Raw genomic sequence first — 6000 nt, 5'->3', positions numbered from 1 at the left:
ATGCCAACCTGGCACCCTGGCAGTGCCCCTGCCAGCCTGCAGTGCCAGACCAGGCACCTTGACAGTGCCATCTGCCCCAAGGGTCATTCGGCAGGGGGCCTTCGATCCCCTTGGAGACCCCCATGAGTGTTATTCCATCTGGTCCCAGTTTGTGGGGATCAGTAGCAAATGGCATCGCCCGATGTTCCCGAGGTGAAGGGTTTGAATCCCAAAGTCTCAGGTACCTCGGGAATATGCACATTAGAGTGAGACTTATTGCCTCGCTCTATTATGCAAATTTGATAAAAGGTGATCCCACCCATTGTGGGTAGGATTCACCTTGCAACATCTCTTGAGATTGCGTTGAATCTCGCGAGGCGTTGCAAGCTGGGTAGTTCCCGGAGCGGCGTCTCCTGGCTTTCGATGGCCACACTGTATCCGGAATTCTGCTTTTCCGGCACAGCGTGGCCAGAGTATTGCGCCCGATTAGTCCATTTGAATGAATAGCAATGGAAACATTAAAGAGAAATGTGCCCGAGAAGGGCATATTAACAGATTGCAATGCATCTTAGCTCAGAGTAGTGTAATAAATTGATCAATTGGTTTATTATCAATTCAGCAGTAAACATGCATTTTAATTTGACCACGTGGTCCTGTGCCTTGGGGCCGTTAGCGCTGTGATAACTCCACTGGGCATCGCGGTGTGCTCTTTGTCAGAGTTAATCAGTTGGTTAACCAACCTTTGTATTGACAATGTGTTGGCAACATCGATTTACCATATTTCACTTATTTTAGTAGTAACTTCACTCAACCAATACAGGAAAATGTACTTCAAGTGCATGTTTACCTCACATATTTTCCTATTCATATCATTATTCCGTAAACAATGATATAATGCACACTCAATGATCAAAAAGTGATTGCACATACTCCTTTAGTCTTAACATTCTGCAAACAAAAACATTCTGTTGATATAATTATTAATATCTCACGCTCCATGACAGTGTCTATTACTTATTTGTGCGAATCAGAACTGTAATAAGTTACATTCAATAATACATCGGACAACACCGTATCAACTTTAAAAAATCTAAATAGCCAGTGTTCATTTTGTGAAGTTTTTCAAATAAATTTAGAGTACCCAATTCATTTTTTCCAATTACGGGGCAATTTAGCATGGTAAATCCACCTACCCTGCACATCTTTGGGTTGTGAGGGCGAAATCCACGCAAACATGGGGAGAATGTGCAAACTCCACACGGACAGTGACCCAGAGCCGGGATCGAACCTAGGACCCCGGCGCCGTGATGCAGCTAGGCTAACCATGCTAGCCACCGTGCTGCCACTCATTTTGTGAAGCTGATGTCAGTTATTATATTGGCAAAATGCTCATCCTCATTTGAAATATAATAATAATCATCTTTATTGTCACAAGTAGGTTTACATTAACACTGCAGTGAAGTTACTGTGAAAAGCCCCCAGTCGTCACATTCCGGCGCCTGTTCAGGTACTCAGAGCTCTATTCAGAATTTCCAAATTACCTAACAGCACGTCTTTTGGGACTTGAAGGAGGAAACTGGAGTACCCGGAGGAAACCCATGCAGACATGGGGAGAACGTGCAGACTCCACACTGACAGTGACCCCAGCTGGGAATTGAACCTGGGACCCTGGAGCTGTGAAGTAACAGTGTTACCCACTGTGCTAAATATTCCTCTGACCTCACGCTACTCTAATTCAGTAACCTCCTCATCCCCAGAAGCAGCCTCCAGTCCCAAAAATTCTCTCATTCCTTGTTCTCGTCACTCCATCTCTGTTGGTCACCGTTTCAGGCAGAACACCCTTAACACTTGGTCCTCAAGAACTGTCTTCCTCATTATTGCTGCTTTCCAAGTTTACACAAAACCATTCTCTTCTACCATGTCCTTCCCTATATCCTTTCTAATCTGGGCCTGTTGTTTTGTCCTCCGATTAGGGAGCAATTTGAACTTTGAACGAGGAATGCCACATAAATGTGCAGTCATTGTGTTGATCTCTTACTAAACAAGATGAATGCACCATTCAGAACCACTTTGTGAATGTTTTAATCACTGTGTGCCTCTGTGAATAATCCAATGTAATCTAAGAGCCCATTCCCTTGGTGTCACCATTCCCGCTCATCAGAAAAATCAAGCACCTCAGCGTTTTCTGATGCTGTGGGCACCTTGCTAAAATGGAAGCTCAGAATGTTCTGGAAGGCTGGAATAATTTTAATGGATTATACTAAAGTTCTGTGTATGTTTGAATGTCCACGAACACTTATATGTACAGATCTGAGATAGTGATGTAAAATATACCATTAAATCCACAAGCAGATACTAACTCCTAATTTTTGCAGCTAACGTACTCAGTAATAATGCAATAAATGCTGATAAAGAGTCAGCTGGTCAGGCAGCATCAGCGGAGCGTGAACAAGAGTTAACATTTCAGGTCGATGACCTGTCAATGGAAGTAATGATGCATTTGTTCCGTTGTCTTGGAAACTAAACACTTGCATCTATTTACTTCAGGTTCACTGCATTTCCCCTTAACACACCAGTGAAGCTGTCAGGAAAATAAAAATCCAAACGTTGCAAGACCAGACACATTTCTGTCTTCAGATTCACATCATGCAGTAACCATGGGTTCAATTCAGCAGCAAGTAACATTATTTTTGAACAAGGCGGTAAATACTTTGGGGATGCCTTTACTAAGAGATGAGATGGGTTTTTAAGTATTATACCAGTATCCAAACCATCGATTGAATTACACTGTTGCACCTTCAGTCCAGATACCCATTATTTGTCATTTGAAAGGAATTCAGGACCGGCATGTTCCTGTGAGGAAGAAGGATAAATACGGCAAATTTCAGGAACCTTGGGTAACGAGAGATATTGTAGGCCTCTTCAAAAAGAAAAAGGAGGCATTTGTCAGGGCTAGAAGGCTGGGAACAGACAAAGCCTGTGTGGAATATAAGGAGAGTAGGAAGGACCTTAAGCAAGGAGTCAGGAGGGCTAGAAGGGGGTCACGAAAGGTAATTGGCAAATAGGATTAAGGAAAATCCCAAGGCTTTTTACATGTACATAAAAAGCAAGAGGGTAGCCAGGGAAAGGGTTGGCCCACTGAAGGATAGGCAAGGGAATCTATGTATGGAGCCAGAGGAAATGGGCGAGGTACTAAATTAATACTTTGCATCAGTATTCACCAAAGAGAAGGAATTGGTGGATGTTGAGTCTGGAGAAGGGTGTGTAGATAGCCTCGGTCACATTGAGATCCAAAAAGTCGAGGTGTTGGGCGTCTTGAAAAATATTAAGGTAGATAAGTCCCCAGGGCCTGATGGGATCTACCCCAGAATACTGAAGGAGGCTAGAAATGAAATTGCTGAGGCCTTGACAAAAATCTTTGGATCCTCACTGTCTTCAGATGATGTCCTGGAGGACTGGAGAAGAGCCAATGTTGTTCCTTTTTTCAAGAAGGGTAGCAAGGATATTCCAGGGAACTACAAGCCGGTGAGCCTTACGTCAGTGGTAGGGAAATTACTGAAGAGAATTCTTCGAGACAGGATCTACTCCCATTTGGAAGCAAATGGATATATTAGTGAGAGGCAGCGTGGTTTTGTGAAGAGGAGGTGGTATCACTAACTTGATAGAGTTTTTCGAAGAGGTCACAAAAATGATTGATGCCGGTAGGGCAGTGGATGTTGTCTATATGGACTTCAGTAAGGCCTTTGACAAGGTCCCTCATGGTAGACTGGTACAAAAGGTGAAATCACACGGGATCGGGGTGAGCTGGCAAGGTGGATACAGAACTGGCTCGGTCATAGAAGGTAGAGAGTAGCAATGGAAGGGTGCTTTTCTAATTGGAGGGCTGTGACTAGTGGTGTTCCGCAGGGATCAGTGCTGGGACCTTTGCTGTTCATAGTATATATAAATGATTTGGAGAAAAATGTAACTGGTCTGATTAGTACATTTGCAGACGACACAAAGGTTGGTGGAATTGCGGATAGCGATGAGGACTGTCAGAGGATACGGCAGGATTTAGATTGTTTGGTGACTTGAGCGGAGAGATGGCAGTTGGAGTTTAATCCGGACAAATGTGAGGTAATGCATTTTGGAAGGTCTAATGCAGGTAGGGAATATAGAGTGAATGGTAGAACCCTCAAGAGTATTGAAAGTCAGAGAGATCTAGGTGTACAGGTCCACAATGTCACAGAAAGGGGCAACACAGGTGGAGAAGGTAGTCAAGAAGGCATACGGTGTGGTGAGATAACCACTGTAGTTATGTGTACTGCAGTAGGGGGATGTATGCCTGTACCTGTAATACAGGTTCCTCCGGTCAGCCCCTGCCGGCTAGCTCCGCCCACAGGGAGCTTATGTATAAATGTATGAGAGCTGCTCAGACCCTCAGTCTACAGTTGCGGATGGAGGGACAACATCGTACAGCAATAAAGCCTCTATTGTACTAGTCTCTCGGCTTTGAGTATAATTGTTAGCGCCACAATTTATTGCTGTACGATTTCCCAGTCACCATGGACATCAGAGTCAAGCCTGACCGTCTGCAGCTGGATCCACATTCGCCTCACGCCAGAAAAGACTTTGATCACTGGCTCGCAGTCTTCGAGGCCTACATCTCTTCAGCACACCCTCCCCCGACGGAGGCTCAGAAAAAGCAACTCCTGTACTCCAGACTTAGCTCCAGCGTCTTTCCGCTCATTCGAGATGCGACCGACTACACCGCAGCTATGGAACTGCTCAAGGAGAATTATGCACCATCGACGAACACCCTGTTTGCGAGGCATCAACTTTCTACTCGCGTCCAGCAGCCGGGTGAGTCAATTGAGGACTTCTGGAGGGCCCTTATACCTCTGGTACGAGACTGCGACTGCCGGGCCCTCACAGCCGCGGAACATTCGGATTTACTCATGCGCGATGCCTTCGTTACAGGCATTGCATCGGACCCCATCCGGCAACGACTGCTGGAAGGGGTCGCCCCCGACCTCGCGGCCGCAAAGGCCCTGGCGCTCTCCATGACGGCCGCCTCCCGTAGTGCGCACACTTACTCCGCTAGCCACTCGGCCCACCCGTCCTACCCCTCGTGGACCCCGCAAACGGCTCCCCAGGCCCATCCGTCCCACCCCTCGTGGACCCCGCAAACGGCCCCCCCAGCAGCCGCCCCCGCGCACTATGCCTGCGCTGCCCGCCGCACCGCACCCCCTGGGGGTCCCCACTGTTACTTCTGCGGCCAACAGAAGCACCCTCGCCAACGCTGCCTGGCCCGCACAGCGACCTGCAAAGCTTGTGGAAAGGAAGGCCACTTTGCAGCGGTGTGTCAAGTCCCGGACGGTCGCCGCTATCGCGCCGCCGGTCCCCACGCCTCAGCCGCTCCCTCAATGGGCCCCGCCGTCCGCTTCCCCCGACCCCACGTGCAATCAGTGGGCGCCGCCATCTTTTGCCGCCCCCGCCACGTGCGCCCCATGGGCGCCGCCATCTTCATCCACCACAGTCATGTGCGTTCCATGGGCGCCGCCATTTTGTTCCGACCCCATAACGTGCGCTCCATGGACGCCGCCATTTTACCCACAGGTACTGCGGATGCCGCCATCTCGTCTCCAGGGGCCGCCATCACGGGACACGGGTCGCTACCGCTCTTCGTCGGACTCATCTGACTCAACCGCCGACCAACCACTGCTCGCCTCCGTTACGCTCGACCAGTCCCGTCCTCGCAACCTGGCACCCTCTTCCACATCGGTGCTGGTCAACGGCCATGTGACCTCCTGCCTCATCGACTCCGGGAGCACCGAGAGCTTCGTCCACCCGGACACGGTAAGGCGCTATTCCCTTGCGATCCATCCCGCCGACCGGCAGATCTCCCTTGCCTCCGGTTCCCACTCTGTCCCAATCCGGGGTTTCTGCCTGGTTAAACTCACTGTACAGGGTGTGGAATTCGACCGTTTCCGTCTGTACATTCTCCCCGACCTCTGCACTTCACTCCTACTAGGCCTGGAT

This window comes from Scyliorhinus canicula, chromosome 13, assembly GCF_902713615.1.
Source record: "Scyliorhinus canicula chromosome 13, sScyCan1.1, whole genome shotgun sequence".
NCBI classification, from domain to species: Eukaryota; Metazoa; Chordata; class Chondrichthyes; order Carcharhiniformes; family Scyliorhinidae; genus Scyliorhinus; species Scyliorhinus canicula.
The sequence above is the reverse complement of the archived record's forward strand: the minus strand, read 5'-3'. Positions refer to the sequence as shown.